At 39.3% G+C, this 14,076-nt stretch overlaps 1 long non-coding RNA gene across 1 annotated transcript; it reads right to left on the bottom strand.

Moving 5' to 3' along the window:
* Window positions 1-7,760: 7,760 nt before the first annotated feature.
* LOC139148434 (uncharacterized) lies at window positions 7,761-12,310 on the bottom strand. Its single transcript, XR_011555931.1, has 2 exons — window positions 11,829-12,310; window positions 7,761-8,470 (listed from the first exon to the last, which is right to left on the bottom strand). It is a non-coding gene; the product is annotated as an uncharacterized lncRNA (long non-coding RNA).
* Window positions 12,311-14,076: the final 1,766 nt, after the last annotated feature.

The following is a 14,076-nucleotide window of genomic DNA, read 5'->3' as shown; positions in this document are numbered from 1 at the left end:
AATGGCCTTTTCAAAAGTTGAAATTACAGTATTTGGATTACAATATGTACCAATAATTTGCAAGATACCAATAGGTGTTTGATACTTTGATAGTGTGAATTCAATGCCACCATAATCAATGCTTTGTGGTGTTTCAAAATAGCCATGTCTGGAGTAAATAACAGTGCCATGTGCTGATCTCTGATTTCCTGATGATGACCCATCATGTCTGTAAGTTACATAGCCTGGTAAGTCATAACTGGAACTATCATTGGGGACAGTTTTGACTCTGTACAAATTATCACATCTGCAGCTGTTAAACTGTAATCACATGCAACATCTTCATAATGGGCATGTAATGATCTCACATTTTGATGTGCAACTACAAAATAGGTCTCATCGTATTTGTAGGGAAATTGTAAATTTGGTTGTAACATTGCTTCAGTGCGTAAACGATTCATTTCTGTTTGAACATCACTGCTGACTGTTATATTTTTGGATGCAGATTCAGAATATGAAGACCTTCTAGATGAGTTACACGACTCAGTGCAACATAATGTAGATGATACTGTTTTTTGTTTGGCAGATCTACAACAACCTGTTGGAGTGTGTCACCTTGTGAACGGCCCTACGAAATTTTTTTTGTGGCATACCGGTATGTCCCCACTGTCTTGCGGCTTATAAGCTACACACAAAAAAGGCTGCCAGAACTTTTTTTTCATTATGTGCCGATATGTGCCACTAGAGGCACTTAACAGGCACACAAAGACAATCAGTCAAATCTTTTGTGGCAGATATGCTAAAATATTTAAATAAACACAGTTTGAGCAAGATATTGCTCACTATAAGCCACAACATTGAGTTGACACTCCACTTGGTCACGCATTCTTAGATGAGATATCCATTGACAGTGACACTACAGCAGGCACAGCAGGAAACCTTTGATTTTCAACAAATTGTGTGAAAACTACCATTTGACTTTGATCGGTGCAGTAAATCAATCACTGACTTTTGTACGTTTTGCAAATGATCGGTACTCACTGACAGGTAACTGTTTCTACAGAAAAAAAGGCTTTGCAAAATATGAACTCTGGCGAACCATATATCAACGTATGATGAACTTATTTGACGTGCATATCTCCCTTGAAAAGACTAGTCTTTCAAAGAACTGCAACTCAAAAACAACGTATATCTTGTTCTTTTGTGTTTCTTACCCCCTTTTCACACGCGGGTTTAAATGAATTGCAAGTACGGAGTAGGTCTTGAAAGCGTACGTACGGCATGGAGGTACGTACGGTAAAGCTTTCCAGCGTATAATAATGTACGCATAGTTTCAACATTGATCACGTGGGCTTCAAAATACGGACGTGCGCAATGAAAGTCATCGTCGGGCAGAGTTTGTAAGTCACGAGACTGCTATGTCGGAGCCGTTTTGTAGAGTTTTGTGTTGATCTAGAAAGGTTATTCCCATGTATTTGTGTCGTTTTGGTTTTCAAACGCAAGCTCGAGTGCAGCTGAGCTTGATCAAGCTGCTTGCTGAAGCAGGGAGTCAGTGCGTGGGTTCCAGTGCTTGGGTCAGAACAGACTTTGAACCGGAACTCTAGAATCACGCCTGATGATGTCATAGATCATGTGAAGACTTCTTTATGATTGGTCAGATTGTTGTCTATCATGTGAAGATTTCTTTATGATTGGTCAGATTGCCAAAAGGTCATGGGTCAAATCCTGAGCGGCAAATTAAATCTGATATGCACTGGTAGACCGTTAGGACGTTTGGAGCGAGGAGTATATCGTCGCCGTTTTTTTGCTTTGATTTTTGTACAGTTTAGCGTAAAATACCGTAGGACATTATCATTCAGGGTACGTAAAGGTTAGCTATGAATTTAAAACCAACAAACAGCGTTTGCGATGCGTTGATGGCCCTTGGATGACCGATTCTGAGACCGCGATATCGTCCCGAAGAACAACGGTCACGGACGGCGAGTCCCAAAACCCGGACCGAGACGAGTCGAGACGAGACCAAAATGACCCCTCAGGCCAGGCTTTGTAAATACATCATATATACAATACTACATAAAGCTAGCAATTTGTTGAGAGTGTCAAAGATCGATGCAAAAAGCAAGAGATAGCACAATCAACGAATGGAACAATGAATAAAAATTTGTTGAGGTTTTCAACTTGAGTTCAAGGCAAGCTCAAGGCGATGCGACGTCGGCATTTTGGCCTAAGCGATAAGCGCCAGATTCAGATTCTCCTATGATATCTACCGTGAATTCAAAATAGGTAATCTTGTATTAGAAACATACATACAGGAGATTTAAGTAATCATTTTTTAGAAATTAGATTCACCATTTATAAACACATTATAGGAAAGTAAACTGAGAGCTCATATGTTTAATTTTATTACAGTGGCTCTGCACCATTTTTCTACATTACCGATACTATAGTACATGTATGTTATGTGTGTGGAATCTGAGGCAGCCTCAGATTAAGATTCAGATTCGGAGAGCTATGTAACCACTGACTAGAATGTACGAAAATGAACAAGCATAAGTCCATGGTAGGGGTGGGATATCACTTCTTTGACTAACTAAGACAGAAGTGGAACAATGTACTTTTTTTCGTGGCATTGGTACAGATGCTGCCTATGTGCAAAAAAACGTAACTTTTCTATCAGTAAGATGGAGGTCTTTTGGTCTCGTCTTGACTCGTCTCGGTCCGGGTTTTGGGACTCGCCGGTCACGGACACACCCATAGTTTGACCGAAGAGCTACAGATAGTTTAACCAGATATGAACTGAAAATGCTCACGTGTTTCATTATATATTGCATTTATGTGCAAGTTTGAACCTTTGCTACATGCTTTGCTACATTTAAAGTGTTATGATCAACACAATGAATTTCACCACAGATCAATTCTAAAGGTCATTAAGTATTCAAATATGTAATTAGCTGAAATAAAAATAATTAATTTCTTTGAGTACTGTCATTGTATCACAATATAGCATGTGTAATTACCTTTGGTCAAGTCCTTCAAGCTCTATATGCCAAACCGTGAAAGCTTGTTAGCTATTTATGCAAATTATGAATTAGCTGACATGAAAATGCAAAATGACTTTCAATACTGTTATAACCTGGTATAATGATCAATGTACACAGCATGTTTCGCCAAATTTTATCAAGTAAATGCCAGTATATATCCCTAATTTGGAAGGTTCATTAAATATGCATATTGGGAATTGGCTGAAAAAAATGTCAAATGACTTTCAATAATCTTGTATCATAGTATCTTTAATGTACATAGCAAGTTTTGCCAACTTTGGTCAAGTCAAAACAGATAAATATCGCTAATAAATGCGGGATATCGGACCGCAGGCGGGCGAAGATTGCATTATAAGCGCGCCAACCCAAACTCACTGCATGGACATCACATTTACGAAATCGAAGTCCAAAGTCAACTACGTCATTGTTAGAATAAGAGAGGTTTTCCATAACACGGGAGCATACCACCACAAATTTTGCACAGATGGCGTTGCACTGGCATTGAAAAAGGGTGCATGGGAGCATGGGAACGCGGGCAGTTTCCCTCGCTATGGGTAGGAAATGCATTGAGCAAGACACACTTCCGGGTTCGCAAAAAAACGAGGATCCCATTTACGGGGGCGCTCAAATATAACTATTTGCTGTGATACATAGCAGAGGCGTATATGTTTGTGATGCTGAGAATAACATCAGTAAATAAATGACGGGTTTTAAAAGTTGACGTTTTTTGCGATGAAACAGACTTCTGAAGGTAGCTCGCTTGGGGAACACCACAGTTACGAGTGGAGTGATACGTACCGGCCGCCGCGTACTATGCATATGCATAGTACGCGGCGGCCGGTACGTATCACTCCACTCGTAACTGTGATTGACTGTTCATGTCAACGATCGTTTCTCCCTCTGCAGAGTTTCTGTATCCCGTTCAACAATGCTGTACCTCGATCACACGATAGTGACGCTATGTAGCTGTGCAGTATTGAAACTTATCATAAAATGGCCACCTCGTCTAACAGTAACACGTATTGTCGGGATTATCGTACGGAAAAAAAGACTGCAAAAGTAAGACTTATGAATCTTCATCAGAATTGAACACATCATGATTGTACACGAGTATCAACCGTGAATGCACGTTGAGCTCGGCAGTTACACAAGCATGGTACGCTACATGCATAGCCCTACGAGTATGGCGACAGTGTCCGGCTTTGGCTACGCCGCCTACCGGAGGTGGGAGGCGGCGTAGCCAAAGCCGGACACTCTCGCCATACTCGTAGGGCTAGCTACATGCACTGCCACGATGCCGATCGTATGCATTCCAAGGCCTATCCCGGAATTTGTTTCACAAACAACCTCAAAGGAGAGCAAACATACTTCTATGGACAATGACGAATACGTTTCTTGGCGAAGCAAAATCAAAACAGTGCAGAAGTACATGAAGTAGGTCATGGCCTTGGACTCTGTGCACGAACCTGATTGGACACTTCAATACCTTGACCCAAAGTTATTATTCATCAGCACTTCCATCCATGAGGCTAGGTAGAGAACGTATTAGCCCTGCGTACGGTGCTGTGTGTTCCGCTACAGCTAATAGCCCCGCTCACATGTGGTGAGCGGGGCTATTAGCTGTAGCGGAACACACAGCATCGTACGCAGGGCTAAGAACGTATGTACTCATTTCTGGCGATCGAGCAGCGAGGGAAACAATCAATTACCAAGGATAAAGCTAATTTGCTAAACGATATTTTATCTTGAATAGTGAGTTGAATGAGTAATAAAATATCATATTTTTAATGTTCAATACGAGGTTGAAACACGGAGGGACCGTGGTTGAAACCAGAGCTATCCAGCTGTGAGCCAACCTGGACAAGCACTTTTCACAGCGCCCTCAAACAGTCGATTGTTTTCACTTGTCATACGCGGCGTAACAGAAAAATTAAAACTTTCATAACTTCATTAATATCCAAGCCACGCCCACCAAAGCCTTTTCAGTTCTAGCCATTTGAATTCTGAAGATGTCTACCAAATTTGACTGAAATACGTTCAGCCGTTTTTGAGAAAATGGACCCACAGACAGACAGACACACAGACAGACAGACAGACAGACAGACAGACAGACATCGCTGCGACATATGCTCACGTTTCACACGTGAGCAAAAAATTCAGTAAGTAATTTTCAATACCACGAGTTGTCTCTATAATTTCGGCAGTTTTCACTGTCTTTGGCCGTGCTATATTGATGTTGTTCTTGGCGAACCCTGTTCAAGTAGAACGTACGGTATTGGGAAAAATAATATAGTTTATCATGGAGGTTGGTACAATATAAACAGTGAAGTGTTACTCCACACTGTCTGTCTCTGTGCGTTAATTACAAGTAGGAGAGTTGTAGTAACCGATAGAGCCGGGCTACTATCTGTTATTTTTATTCATTGATTCAAAATTTTGACCGGATTGATGATGTACAACAGGTACTCATATCTTTTATTATTTAAACTGAGACCTAATTTTGGTAGGGCCGTTCACAGTTTACGTCACTGTTTTCTTATTAATATACAAGAATAAATATTCGTCCGCATTTTTAGATTACGCTTTTGAAAATTACGCTTGCAAGAACGACGAAAATACAACTCAGTGGGCTAACTGCTATTGTAACAATGAATACCAATAGGCATATTCACGATTCAGAGTACAAGCTGCAAAAACAGCAATGTATGCAACATTGATAAAATTTGTCCGCATTTCAAGCTGCATGTCCGATATCGCGCGCGTACAGCTATATTTAGTAACAAACCTGTAACCGTGCACTGCGCTATTATAAAGGGATACTTTTTGTTTTAAAACATTTTATGAGACAGTTTTCCATTTACATTTCTTCTGTTTGAGATGTGCTGAAACCCAATCACCGCTGGTCAATAGTTGTAGTTTGGAGTGGTGTGTCACAAGTAAATAGTGAAAATGAGGCTGAAAAGCAAATATTTGGTAATCACAATAAACATAATGTATAGATATGTCATGAGTTTGTATCATTAGGTAAATTATTTTATATTAATTATAATAATTTCTTTCAAGCACATGAATGCTCTTTTCCGTGAATTTTCGTATTAATATATGATAAGGGTAGTCGACAAAATACAAGCAATTTCACTTTGCACATGTAATAATATCCTTGTCTGTTATTTATCATTTTTATTCTCAGTGTATGGGCAAAGGCCATGAAGCTGAACAGACCAATGGATCAACAGGAACATTCAATGTGAAGTTTCAGAACAAGATCGGAAACATTAGGATGGCATCGAAAACAACTTTGGATAATGTGAAAAATGAAATGCAGACTTTTAGACGTGTTCTGATGTTTTTCACATGAACCTCATTAGATTATTGAACTTTGATTTTATTTCTTAGTGGTCCAGCCTAGTGTACCAACATCATTGTTTTACATATCAAAATAAACAATGGGGTATTATCGTGAAGATATGTGGTAAGTGTTTTTTTTGTTTGCATCTGTGAGTAGGCGGTTTAAAAGGCAGTAGCTGTAACTTCATTTTTATGCAGTATTTTTATACTGGTCTTGATTTTTGCCTATTTTGCCAAGTGAGTAAAGTGAAAAGTTACCTCAACACACAAAAGTTAAAAGAACAACATCATAAGTTACAGCTACTGTCCCTTAAAACAAATGAAGATGTGAAGTGTATGGTAATCTCCTGGCTAGTATAAAACAGGTAGGTACAAATGCAGGTATGGTTGGGGAGGGGGGGGGGGTAGCAAAGGAAGCATGCATAGCAGCATTTTACCATGAAACCTTTTACCCCACCATTTTTTGTGGCATATTGTCTGCAATCACAGCGGCCTGTATACCGCAAAACTGTGCCAGAACAGATCTTTACATGATAAAATATGAATAACCTGCTTATAAGCCACAAACAGTTGCAGCTTGGTATCCACAACTATTGTGGGGTTAGCATGCACAACTATGTGCCAGAAGCCATATCTTTTCGTAAGGGGGGCCCCCTTACCAAAAAAACATACTGGAAAGTAGATGTAATGTATACTCAGACCCTGTGAAAAGTATCATTTTGGAAAAATTTTGTAGTAAATGCATATACTTGAATCCTACTGCACATGCCTCAGGTAAGAAAAAATTTGAACGAAGCTGCCCCAAGAAATAGTTTGTAGTGTCCGAGTACGCTCAGTCCCTACAATTGTGCTGCAAATCTTCATGAGAGTGTAAGGTTAGAATTGTCGACAGTTCCAAAGCTATGCGAAACCTACATAACTTGCAATAGTCATGGTCTTTGCCAGAGTTCATCATTACAGAGTCTAAACTTAACTGTGCACTCTAAGCAGATAACTGCAGTCAAAGTCAGAAATTGCGAAGAAAATTTACAGCAGAGTCTAAGTCAGATATATGGATAGTGTGGGTACGCTTCAAGTGTACACTCCGACTGGATGGCTAACTGACTTCTGAAATCAGCGAGTGAAATTGCCACAGATAGAGACAGCAACATCTATTTCACACATTGCTTGTGCTAACTTGTGGTATTCACATGTTCTTTAATGCTCAACCATTTCATCCAGGAGACTACATATAGAGCTGACACAACTTGCCTTTGCATGACTATGAAATAGCATGATGACAAAGCGTTCTAAGTTTGTGTTCTTCTTACACAAGAACTGCACTTCAAAAACTATATCATTGTTTGCAATCATGCATGAATGCTTATTACATAGAACTGCATCTACAAAATATTTAATATACAGTAAATTCATCTTTATTTAATTTTAAATCAGGCACATTGCATGGTCCAAATCAGTCTTTTTCAAATGTATTAGGAACGTGACAAACAAAGTTACAATCTTTGTTGAGTGTAGCAACGGAAACCATTACCTCATAAAATTTGGCTTACAGGGATGGCCACAACTGCTTGTTTTTCTTTATGTAAAAGTTAAATATGTGGAATGGAACAGTGAAAAGACTGTCAGTCACAATTTTTTCTTTCATCTCTTCAAATTGATTTATGACAGCAAGATGTTCTACCCTTTTGCAAACACACACATCTGAACAGAAAACTGGATTGGGACAATAAAGTATGCACTTTACCTTCATACTTGTTGTACACAATGAAACAAATTTGTAAGTAACGTGGTCAAGCAGAAATAGCCTGTACTTAGGATATTACCTGTAAATTCAGTAGCATTCTGTACCTTTCTTGAGGGAGATCATTCACAACAATGTAAACAGGCCAAACACTGAATTTTTATGAACAGAAAAGTGCTACACCATCAAAGTTGATTTGAAAAGAGATAGGTAGCTCCTGGTTTTTCTTTTCATCATCAGTTTGGATGAAGGATCCATCTGCTTGAAGATGGATCTTGTACAGCTTTTCGTCCAGAGCATCTTGTATGTGTTTGGTATGATTCTGTTGTGATATTGCAGACCACTATGTTTGCCTTCTCCTCTACAATAAAGAATACAAGCAATAAATTATCTATATACTGCATGTTCTGCAAAGCTTCATATTATTATAAATGCCCCCCCCCCAATAGTATCCTAGGTTCACTGTATGCAATAGTTGTATATATTTTAATATGCATGTACAATTGTGTAATTCAATAAGCTTTACAATAACACTATTAAACAAAATATGACTTCTCTTAAATTGTGTCCTTTGTTTAGTCTACTGCAAGGCAGATTTTCCTATTTCTACATTCTGTACATTGGCAAATAACAATGTCTAAATTGAAAATCTTCAATCATTGGTTATGTAATTTGAGCTACATACTGACAAAGCAACATGGTTTTAAAGAAGCCTGTATGTCATGTAAAAACCAACCTATGGAATTATGTCGATCAATACTCTGTGCAGTAGATGGTTGATTTTTGCAATTGGCTCTATCAAATTCAGTCCATTCACGCATTTAGAAACAAACTATGCTGTCCGAGCATAAATAATTTAGGGCAAATAACACACGCATCTACAGTGTTTCCGCTGCCATTCGCCAATTAGGCAATTGGCGAATGGAATGTCCATTTGGCGAATATTTTTGAAGGCAGTTCGCCAGCCTGGCGAATCCAAATTCCTAATGCGGATGTGTTGAGTCATTGCCACTGTTTTCCCTCTTGGCCTAAGGGGTTTAAAAATGGGTGGTATTGCGCACGCTCTGTTGACTTTTAAACAATAGTCTAGGGGGTTTAAGCTGAACGTCGCTGAAACGTTTTTAATCACCCGCCATGATTGATTTGAATAGCACGCATGGTGCATTGTGACGGGTCGCTTACATAATGACCTCTTACGTACAGAAAAGCAGCCGACACTGATCAAAGTTCAATAGGGCCAGCAGAATGCAACCCGATAGCCAGAGACCCTGAATCACTAACGGTAAAAAACTCAGTCACTGGCGAGCTCCACTCAATGTACAAGTGAAAACGGCAAGAAACGCTAGAAAACGTGACCAAGGGCAGTGTTGAGAAGAAACGTAAATTACAGGCACTACGGCCCAAAAGTATGCCTCAGTGTACGGTATTTCGCGAAGCATAATTTTTATCGAACAGCGCTCTCAGCCGGTCGCTATTGACAACGGCGAACATTGTATCAATTTATTTTCAATAGATTATCGATCGAAAATCTGTTTGGGCGCCGCTTGTGCCGGGCGCTCGTGTGTTGAGGTCACGTCATAAACATTTCCACAATAACCCATATATTGACTTATACACTTTAACATCAAGAAATCCGTTGGTTTCCTGTACTGAAATTAAATCGACGACAATTTTTCAGTTTTGGTGATACTTTTACGTACGTTTCAGCACATTTGGCGCACCTCGGCGTAGTTTGGCGCCATTGTGAACGGGGGACTACACGCGAGTGAGCGAGACAACAATGTATCAATTTCGGACAAAAGGATATCGATCGATAACGTTCACTGCACGATTACAGTGGAGACTCTACGCCCGTTCGCCTCTGTTCTGTGTTATTTTTGCAGTTTACTGGAATTTTCATAGTTGATATTCGCCAAAATTTGGTATAAATTACAACAACCTGACTGGTATTTGGTCTGTACAATTTAAGAGACGCTAACCAATAAAATGGTCAATATTAGACCCTGATTCTGCATATGCAAACGCCGTAAGATGGCCATTTTATTGAGGGCAAGAGCAAAAATTCTGCGATCGGGAAATAAAAAATGCAACTAAAACAAGTTTCGTCGAGAAATTCAAAAAACTAAAACGACAGCAATTTTGTATATATATCAAGGAAACACCGTGTCACTTTTCACTATAATTGGTTCAAAATTGAGAAATTTGAACGAGCGATAGTTGTATGGTCTGTTCGGTACATTAAACGCCATTGTTTCTATGGGGAATCGAGCAGATAAGACACATCGTAAAATGAAAAATACATCTGAAAAAAACGTTGGTTTAACTTTTTCATTTCGCTGTTATTTTTTATAATATTTGGTATGACACATATCATGAAGGGTAACTAAAACTCTATGGTTTTATTTTTTTTAATTTCCCTCTTATTTTATGAAATGACGAGTTGAAGATCGTTTTGCTGTTGACTGTGTTTTTACTTGATTTTGCATATGTCTCTTATCGCTTACGTATTTTTGGAATTCCCTTGTGAAATTCTTCCCAAAATATAATAATTATAAGGGCAGCATATACGGGAAAGTAGTACCTGTTGCTCTTTCATTAATATTTAGACGTGCAGCAAAGAAATACGGCGAAATTTCAACATGACGCGAGAGGTGAAATTGACTCTCTGAACACGCACTCCACGTATGTGTGGCGAAAATTCGGGACGCTATTGCCGTACAAAATGGGGCGTCTCTGGGCCGTAGTGAGGAGGAATGGTTTGTCGAATTCCCTTAGTTGATTTTTGAGAAATGTTTTTCTGTAAAGTGTGCCAATCAGCAGGGCAGAACAATATTTTGACATCTGGTCGGTCATATGAAGTTTTAAAAAAAGACAACTTCACCAAACATGAACGCACTGCAGGGCACAGACTGGCGAGTAAACTGTAAAGCCCCCAAGCAAAAAATGATTAATGAGGATTGCAATTGTAGGCCCTGATATAGAGCAATTTGACTTTCAAAACAGTCTTTGAACTTTCACTGTTTGGTCAAATATGAAAGACAGAAGAATATTTTGTTCTGGTGTACTTTGTAAACTAAATGAACATGAATCATCAAGTATTCCTTTCAGAGAAGGACTTGTGGAAAAGCTGAATGCTTTTAGAGAGATAATGGATTGTGAAAGTGAATCACTGGCTCTAGATCTGTCCAAGAAAGTATCTTGATCTGTCAGTGTGGGGACAGTGTTCAACAATGTGTTGATACAGTATCATGACGAATGAGAAATAAAAAGTTGTTCACATGACTGTGTTAAAAATATGTGTGTGTACATGTGTATGTTGTTTTCTTTGAAATTTACCAGTGTTCTCCCCAGAGCATTAAAAAGCATTAAAATCATTACCATAACAATTGCATGTATTGTTATGCAAATTAGCCACTATATGATTTTTTTTCCTGGGGAAAACTCTGTGGGTCACGCTCATACTGAAACATTTTGGTTGCAAAGTGGTGGCTGATCAGTTTGATGCTAATTAGCCAGTATGGCTAACAGAAAAAATTAGCCAGAGGAAACACTGATCTACAGTTCAATACCTTTTTAATTTTTGCTGAGAAAACACAGTGTATGGAAAGTATTAAAAGTGAGGGGTGACTGAGCAATTGATTTAAAGAATTTAGGATGTGAATAGTTATTTTTAATCACGCAAAAGAATATGCAACATATCAAAATATTGGACTACTTACGTGAGAATCAATGGCGTTGAAAGCTGCTCCACTATCGGTAGTCACCAGTACTTCCGCGTTCCGGTTCTGCATTTGCCTCTCCGACCACTTCACTCTCGCAATCATCTAGTTCAGAGTTGTTGTCAATGTCAGTTTGCTGTTATACCATCATAAACTCGTAATAACTGGTTATCATTTCGTTATGTGGAATTTCGGTATGCACATCGCTGCAAATGCCGTTTCGAGGTGACGACGAAGGCGTATCACTGCACTGTGCCACGCGTACAACGCGTACGATCACCAGCTGTTTCTGAACCATGATTGAAGCTTCGATATGAAGAGACACGTTGTCACCGGTGGCTGCTTCTGAGCTTGCGAAACACTATGTCATCGTTACTGTTCCATCGCCATCTTGTCATTCATTGTAATCCTTTATGTGGGCTTTTCAAATGGCAAAGGTAAAACAGCGATCGTTTTTCTTGTAGTTGATCGACGATATTGTTCCTTGTCAGGGCCTGAAAAATTTAATTTTTATCCACTTGTCCCCGGACAAGTAGCTCTATTTTTCTACTTGTCCGTAGCAGAAACTCACTTGCCCTGAAAATTTTCCAAAAAAATGATTCTGCTCTTACCCAGATTGTGGGACCTCTCCTACAATGATTTGTGACAAATTGGTGGTATTTACAGTTTTTTAATTGTAAAAAAGTACATTGCCATAATGAAATTAATTTAATATGCTTCAGTTTTTTTATGAGAATTCTTGCAAGTTACTGCATTAGATGTGTTTAACAGAAATAAATACTAGTAAGATGTTTCATCACACTTATGACTACAAAACCAGAAGTGATTGAAGACAATAGTCTAATGAAGGCATTTAACATGGTTTTTTCACTACCGCTGTAAAGTTCACTTCCTTTTTATAATTGCCCAAATGACTGATACTTTTTCATTGAAATTGCAAAAAAAATTAGGTTGAAAACACTAAAAATCTGAGAGGAACTCCTTTCTCTTCATAATAGCAATAGCAACTTGCCATACCACGGTTTTGACAAGCTAGGTGGCTTTTGTTAAGGTCCGCTACAATCAAGATAGGGGTCTTGACCATATAAGGAATTCAGCATGGTGACCTACACAAGCTTGCTGCGTACGATCGAAGAGTGGCATGAGACTCCTTCTGGAGAAACTTCTGACGGCAAAATACTACTTTGAAAGACAGGGATATAGTGCTTCATCAAAATTTTGGAGTTACTGATATTTTTAGGTAAAGTTGTGAGCTTCCATCACACTACATAGTGCCGTTTGATGCTCCGTGCAGTGTGGCTAGAAATTTCATTCTGCTTGCACACTGTGTGCTAGCACTAGCAGGTTAGTTGGGTAACGGAGGTTGTCAATAAAGTTTGCATTACTGTTTCACTGTCCAAATTGTTTGGTGAAAAGTTAGTTGTTCTTTTTAAAATAATCCAGGCTTCCGCTTCAAACATCATTGTTTGGTTATTATCTCGTTACATTTTACATGTAAAATGAGTGGAGTGTACGTGGCCCGGCATTTGCCCCAGGGTCCAGTGGCTAGTGGACGCACATCGACTTGCTCAGACCATGAATCGCAAACTGTAACAGAGTAACTGATTTTTCTTTAGTGTTTCGGTTGAGACGAAAAAAATAAGTCCCGATTTGAGTGCGTCCGAGTGACCCATGTCTGGTACTTTCAAGGGACATTGTTTCTAATTTGCGTCAAAAGACGAAAGATCGCACTCTTGGCAAAACACTGAGTTGACTCTGAACTTTCTGCCCGCGGGCAAGTGAGGGCTAGTTTTGGCTTGTCCGTATTAGAAATCAGTCTGTCCCGGCATCGGGCAAGCGTATTTTTCAGGCCCTGCTTGTTGTTTACTGCGTCCGCCATGTTGTTGTTGTAAGTGAGATCCCTCCTTTAGATAGAAGCACCCTCAGTCGAGGTAATGTTGTTCTGGTCGTCTGCAGCCATGGATCGTGTACGCAGAACATGGCAATCAAAAATAAAACGTCTAGAGATTAGTTCAATTGAAGAAATTAGATTAATCCGGTGCAATGGAAAGCAGGCAGAGGCATCAAGAAGCAGCTGTAACATCTCAATGGGTGAGTCACGGAAACGAGCAATGGACGAGGATACATTATAGTTAATCATGGTGTCCCATATATGCTGGAAATGTTTGTGACGCAGGTGAGCGCTGGCAGAACAAAGGCATAAGAAGTGCAGTCTATCTTCAGGGCCATCTGAGCATAGCCTACAGGT

This window comes from Ptychodera flava, chromosome 13 (assembly GCF_041260155.1).
Source record: "Ptychodera flava strain L36383 chromosome 13, AS_Pfla_20210202, whole genome shotgun sequence".
NCBI lineage: Eukaryota > Metazoa > Hemichordata > Enteropneusta > Ptychoderidae > Ptychodera > Ptychodera flava.
This window is presented reverse-complemented; position numbering and strand designations above follow the sequence as displayed.